The sequence below is a fragment of the Panthera pardus genome, unplaced genomic scaffold (genome assembly GCF_024362965.1).
Source record: "Panthera pardus isolate Hobbes unplaced genomic scaffold, ASM2436296v1 HiC_scaffold_24, whole genome shotgun sequence".
NCBI classification, from domain to species: domain Eukaryota; kingdom Metazoa; phylum Chordata; class Mammalia; order Carnivora; family Felidae; genus Panthera; species Panthera pardus.
Window position 1 is genome coordinate 12,440,321 of NW_026526810.1, and position 7,111 is coordinate 12,447,431.

The window sequence follows — 7,111 nt, forward strand, 5'->3', positions numbered from 1 at the left end:
TCTTCTCCTTATATATTGTGTTGATTATTCTGGGTCCTTTGTCTCTCCCTATAAACCTTAGAGTCAGTTTGTCAATGTCCACAAAATAACTTTCCAGGATTTTGATTGGAATTTCAGTGAATCTAGAGATGAAGTTGGGAAGAACTAAATCTTGACAATATTGAGTCTTCTTGTCCATGAACATGGAATACTTCTCCATTATTTAGTTGTTATTTAATTTAATTTAATTCATCACAGTGTTTTATTTTTCCTTATATTTTGTACATATTTTGTTAGATTTATACCTGAGTACTTCATTTGGGGGAGTGCTAAGGGATATAAATGGTACTGTGTTTTTAATTTCAAATTCCACTTGTTCATTGCTGGTATATAGGAAAGTGATTGATTTTTATATGTTCTAAGACTTATGGGAGAATAAACTAGTATCATCCACAGACAGAAAATGAAATCTTCAATATTGGAATTATGAATGTTCAAATCAGCCCAGACAAGAATATAAGTCCAAACCACCAATAGACGAATGAAATACCATATGGTCCAAGATATATCCTTAAAGTTTTGACACAACCCTCAGTCTGAATTGTGAGGACTGATCATCAGTTCAGTCCAGCCAGCAGAAATTGACTGTGCAATTTTCTGTTGTATTTATTATACAGACTGTGTATATTCTAGAAGGTTCCTTTAGTGCTACACTATTGTACTTTCTGTCCCAGCAATTAGAGGGCATGCAAATTCCACAAAGTCATCAATAAGAACAGGCCATGCTCTTTCTTTGTGATAATTAGACATGTTATCTGCAATCATTGTACTGAAATCTAAAAGAAGATTCCAAGTATTTTTTGGTATTGATCATTTATCATGTTCCAATAAAAATTTATTCCATAAGTCTAAGAATGTATATCTCCCTTAAACACTAAATTCCAGCAGGCAATTGCCATTTCTAGATCTAATCCTTTTTGTCTTGGATTCTTTGCAAAATTAAAAGTAAGCTTGTAAAACTCCTTAAATCATCCTGGTTCTTTCAATTCTTGTTCCATTTTGGGTATCTGGGCATTTAGTTTTCTATGTCATATCATTCATGAACTCCTGTTTGGAAAACTTGCACTGTGTTGCTGCTCTGAACTTTCACACAATAATCAATGCACTGATGCTGGCTGGATCAAGTACGAGGTCATCACACATGTTCTGTATACCATCTATTCCAATTTTATATTCATCTTGAGGATCTTTGTATCTATTGTATAGCTGTTCTAGCTTCTTCCTGTCCAGTGATCCTTTTATACTCTCACATATATAAAGTTCAAGATTTTGGATTAAAAAAGTCTGTTGCAATATCTAACCTCCAGTCATTTTGAAACAGACAACTTACTACTGTTTTTTCACTTGAGTGTGTGAAGCTAATAAACTGATGAATTTTATCCTTCTGTGATGATTTCAACTTGCTCATGTTGGTGTCCTCTAGGCCTCTCCCCTCCTCCTTTGGCTCTGCAGTGAATCAGCTCCTGGATTTTTTTGTTGACTCTTTGAGATTTTTGACATAGATGATCATGTCATGTGTGAACAAAGATAGTTTTGTTTCTCCCTTCCCAATTTGTATACCTTTCTTTTCTTGCCTTATTGCATTATTTTAACTTCTAGTACAATGTTGAAAAGGAGTGGTGAGAGGGGATATCCTTGTCTTGTTTCTGATCCTAGTAGGAAACTTTTGAGTTTCTCACAAATATGATATTAGCTATAATGGGTTTTGTAGATATTTTTTTACTAAGTAGAGGAAGTTCCCCTCTATTCCTAGTTTCCTGAGGGTTTTTTTAATGAATGAGTGTCAGATTTTGTCAAATGTTTTCTCTGAACCTATTGTTATAATCATGTGATTTTTTTTTCTTTTTAGTTTGTTGATGTGGTGGATTACATTGATTGATTTTCAAAATTTGAAGTAGCCTTCCAATACTTGGAATAAATCTCACTTGATCATGGTATATAATTTTTAAAATACATTGTTGAATTCAATTTGTGAATATTTTGTTGAATTTTGCATCTATGTTCATGAGAGATATTCATCTGTAGTATTATTTTCTTGTAATATGTTTGTCTGGTTTTGGTATTAGGGTAAAACCAGACTCTTAATAATAAGTTAGGAAGTATTTATTCTGCTTGTATTCTCTGAAAAAGATTGTAGGGAATTGATATCATTTCTTCCTTAAATGTTTGGTAGAATTCACCAGTGACCCTATCTGTTTCCAACAGAACCTATCTGTTATTAATTCCATTTATTTAATAGATAGAGGCCTATTTGGACTACCTATTTCTTCTTGCGTGAGTTTTGGTAAATTGTGTCTTTCAAGGATTGGTCCATTTCATCTAGGTTATCAAATTTGTGAGTATAGAGTGGTTTGTAATTCTTTTATTATTCTTCTAATGTCTATAGGCTCTGCAGTGATGCCCCTTCTTTCATTTCTGGTATTAGTAATTTGTATCTTCTCTTTTAGATAAAAGAGAGTTGGCCTGACTATAAGCTTACTAATTTTATTAATCTTTTCAAATAACCAGCTTTCGGTTTTGTTGATTTTTTTCTATTGATTTCCTGTTTTCAATTTTGTTGATTTCTGTTCAAATCATTATTATTTCTTTTCTTTTCTTTTCTTTGATGTTTATTTATTTTTGGGAGACAGATACAGAGCACAAGAGGGGGAAGAGCAGAGAGAGAGGGAGACATAGAATCCAAAGCAGGCTCCAGGCTCTGAGCTGTCAGCACAGAGCCTGATGTGGGACTCAAACCCATGAACTGTGAGATCATGACCTGAGCCCAAGTGGGACGCTTAACCAACTGAGCCACCCAGGCTCCCTACTGTCTTTTCTTATGCCTACTTTGCATTTAATTTGCTCTTCTTTTTCTAGTATCCTAAGATGAAAGCTTAGATTATTGATTTTAGATCTTTCTTCTCTTCCAATATATGCATTCAATGCTATAAATTTCCTGCTAAGCACTGCTTTCACTGCATCCCACAAATTTTTAAAGTTATGTTTTCATTTGCATTTAGCTTAAACTATTTAAAATTTCTTTTTCTTTGGCCCATGTGTTATTTTGAAACGTGTTATTTGATCTACATATATTTCAGAATTTTCCAGTTACTTTCTGTTATTGATTTCTAGTTTAATTCCACTGTGGTGTGAGGTCAGATGTTGTGATTTCAGTTCTTTCAAATTTGTTAAGGTGTGTATTATGGCCCAGAATGTGGTTTGTCTTGGTGAATGTTCTATTTGAAGTTGAGAAGAATGTGCATTTCTGTTGTTACATGGAATAGTCTACAGATGTCGATTATATCCAATTGATTATAGGTGTTGTTGAGTTCAGCTGTGTCTTTACTGATTTGCCGTATGATGGATCTGTTCATTTATGAGAGATATGTATTGCAGTTTCCCACTATGAACATGGATTCAACTATTTCTTGTTGCAATTCTATTAGTTGTTACCTCACATAGTTTGACACTCTGTTGTTAGCTACGTACATGTTATGGATTACTATGTCTTTTTGGAGACCTGACCCCTTAATTATTATTCATCCCTGATAACTTTCCTCGATTTGAAATCTGCTCTGTCTGAAACTAATGTAAGTACTCCCACTTTCTTTTGATTAGTGTTAGTATAGTATTTTTTTCTCTATCCATTTACTTTTAATATATATGTGTCTTTAATTTAAAGCAGATTTCTTGTAGACAGTCTATTGTTGGATCTTATGTTTTATTTATTTTATTTTATTTTAATTCCAGTAGAGTTAACATACAGTGTTATATTAGTTTCAGATGCACAATATAGTGACTTAACAATTCCATACATCACCCAGTGCTCCTCATGACAAGTGCACTCCTTAATTCCCATCACCTATTTAACCTATCTTCCTGCCCACCTCCGCTCTGGTAACCATCAGTTTGTTCTCTGTAGTTAAGAGTATGTTTCTTGGCTCATCCCTCTCTCTCTCTTTTCCCTTTGCTTGTTTGTTTTGTTTCTTAAATTCCACATATGAGTGAAATCACATGGTATTTGTCTCTCTAGTTGGATCTTATGTTTTGATCTACTCTGATAATGTCTTTTAGCTGATGCATTTAGACCATTGACATTCAAAGTGATTATTGATACAGTTGGATTAATATGTACCATATTTATTACTATTTTATTTTTGTTGAGCTTGTTCTTTGCTCCTATTTTTTTCTTCCATTCTTTTTATGCCTTTTATGGTTTTAATGATTATCATGATTCCATTTTTTCTCCTTTCTTAACATACAAGTTATACTACTTTTGTTTAACTTTTTTTAGTGGCTGCCCTAGAATTTGAAATATACACTTACAACTAATTCAAGTTCACTTTCAAATAAAACTACCATTTCATGAGTAGTGTGCATACTTTATAATAACAAAATAATCCTAATCCCTCCCTCCCATACCTTGTATTATTGCTGTTATTCATTTCACTTGTATTTAAGCAGACATATGATATATACACAAGCATACATAAATACATTGCTACTATTATTATATTAAACAAACTTATCTGTTAGTTCAATTAAGAATAAGACAGGGGCACCTGGGTGGCTCAGTCGGTTGAGCTTCCAACTTTGACTCAAGTCATGATCTTGCAGTTTGTGAGTTCCAGCCCTGCATGGAGTTTGCCACTGTTCACCATTAGCACAGAGCCCACTTCAGACCCTCTGCCCCTTTCTTTCTAAAGAACTTCTTTACACACTTTGTTCAAGGCAGATTCACTGCCAAGAAATTCCTTCAATTTTTGTGTTTCAAAATTTTTATTTCTTTTTTCACTTTTGAAAAATAATTTTTCAGGATATGGAAATCTAGGTTGAGAGTCTTTTTCTTTCAACACTTTAAATATTTCACTCCATGTTCTTCTTGCTTAAGTGGTTTCTGAGGAGAAGTCAGATGTAATTCTTTGTTCTTCTATAGGCAAGGTGTTTTTTGTTTTTTCCATCTGGAGGCTTTCATGCAGGCTTTTTTTTTTTCTTTATCTTTGATTTTACAAAGTTTAAAAATAATATGCCTAGAAGCAGGTTTTGTTTTTTGTTTTTGTTTGTTTTGTTTTGTTTGCATTTATCCTGCTTGGGGTTCTCTGAGGTTCTTAGATCTGTGATTTGGTACTTGGCATTCATTTAGGGAAATTCTTAGTCATTTTTGTTTCAAATCTTGCTTCTCTCTCTTCTTTCTCATTCTGGTATTACCATATGTTATACCTATTGTATTTGTCCCACAGTCCTTGGATATTCTGTTTTGCCTTTCTCAGTATTAGTTCTCTTTGCTTTTTGTGGATTCTGTTGATATGTGTTCTAGCTCAGACATTCTTCCCTCAACTACGTCTAGTGTACTAACAAGCCCATTAAAGGCATTCTTCATTTCTGTTAGTGTTTTTGACCTCTAGCATTTCTTTTTGATTCTTTCTAATGCCTTCCACTTCTCTGCTTTCAAAGCCCAATTATTCTTGTATGCTGTCTTCTTTATCCATTAGAACTTTTTGCATGTTAATCACAGTTGGTTTAAATTCTTGGTCTGATAATTCTAACATTGCTGCCATATCTCATTCTCAAGCTCGCTCTGTCTCTTCAAATTGTGGGTTTGGGGTGTATGTGTGTGTGTGTGTGTGTGTGTGTTTGCCTCTTTATATGCCTTGTAGTTTTTTTCTTGATAGCCAGACATGATGTACCAGGTAAAAGGAATGGCCATAAACAGGGCTTTAATAATGTGGTGGTAAGGTGTGGTGGGAGCAGAAGTGTTATATGGTCTTACGATTAGGTCTCAGTCTTTTAGTAAAGCTATACCTCTGGACTGTGGAGTTCACAAGAGTTTGTCAGTTATGATCTTCCCCCTTATGTACGATAGGAAAGCTAGAGCTCACTGGAGTTGGATATTTCCCTTACCCCAGCAGGTTAGGCTGTGGTTAACTAGTTTTCCCTGAAGGCAGACTTTGTTAAGGAGAAGAGAGTGCTGTAGCATATATCAAAATGCTTCCTTTCCCCCTCCTCCTGCCAAAAGCGTGGAGAAATTTTTCTTTTCTGATATTTACTGTGAGAACCTGGTTGAGATCCTGGAGCTAAATTTCACAGAATTGCAGAGGACCCTTCCTGACTGGGTCCTCCAGAGTTTAAGTCTCATACTGTCCACACTGAATTGTCCAGCACTCCACCATATAATGTTCAGGTTTTTTCTACCCTGGCACTGGTTCCCTCGGTGGTTTCCAGCTGTGGGTTTGCTCAAGTAAGCTGTGACTCCCTGTATTCACCTGTCTCTCCGCTCATGACAGCAATGGTTTTCCCTGTGTTCTTTCCTAGAGATCTAAGAGGTGTTGTTGATTTTTCAGGCTGTTCAGTTTTGTTTTTTTTTTTTACTTGTGAGGATGGAATGGCAACTTCTAAGCTCCTTATGTCCAGAACTGGAAAAACTCCTGAGTTAAACTTCTAGTGGATCTGCACACTTTGTGCTTCACTTAGTGGAGTGAAAGGGTTAGTGTTGTGAAATATTCTACTGGTTAGAAGATGTGGAGGTCTCCACATCTGGTCTCCAAGGTCCATTCAAGCTGAGTGAGCATCTGAGCAAGCAGGGATGGGCCAATGCATCCAACCAGAGCTGGTGGAAGGGTGGGGGAGGCCCCACATCCCCAGGAAGTTTGGGAGGGAAGACAGATGGAGGCCTTGTTATGTGACCACCCCTATAGTAGCAAAGCCACTCCTCCAACCAATGTCTCCAGCTCTGGCTTCCAGGTGACATAGAGAACCCCATTTAAACCCTCCCATGGTGCAGGCTGTGCCTGGAGAAGCTGCTTGGCAAACAGGGAATGGGTGCAAAAAGTTCTGGGGCTGCACCACTTAGTGGGGAAGCGGGGGGTGGGAATGGGAGAGCAGAGGGAGGAATCATTGATGATCAGACTGTGGAGGCTCCATAGAAAAGAAACAAGAAGATGAAATCAGAAATGAAGGTGGAAGCCAAAAAGGCAGTGACTAGGTAAGCTGGAGGGGCAAAGGAGCAATGTACATGATATGGGTGATATTAATGGGAGGCAAGAAGCAGAGGAGGTTCATGTTGCCCTCCTGCCCATTACAGGCTAGTATTTAT

The 7,111-nt window shown here is 36.2% G+C and overlaps 1 pseudogene; it reads right to left on the bottom strand.

The window, feature by feature from the left end:
- Positions 1–565: 565 nt before the first annotated feature.
- On the bottom strand, positions 566–1,447 carry LOC109273604 (DCN1-like protein 1; annotated as a pseudogene).
- Positions 1,448–7,111: the final 5,664 nt, after the last annotated feature.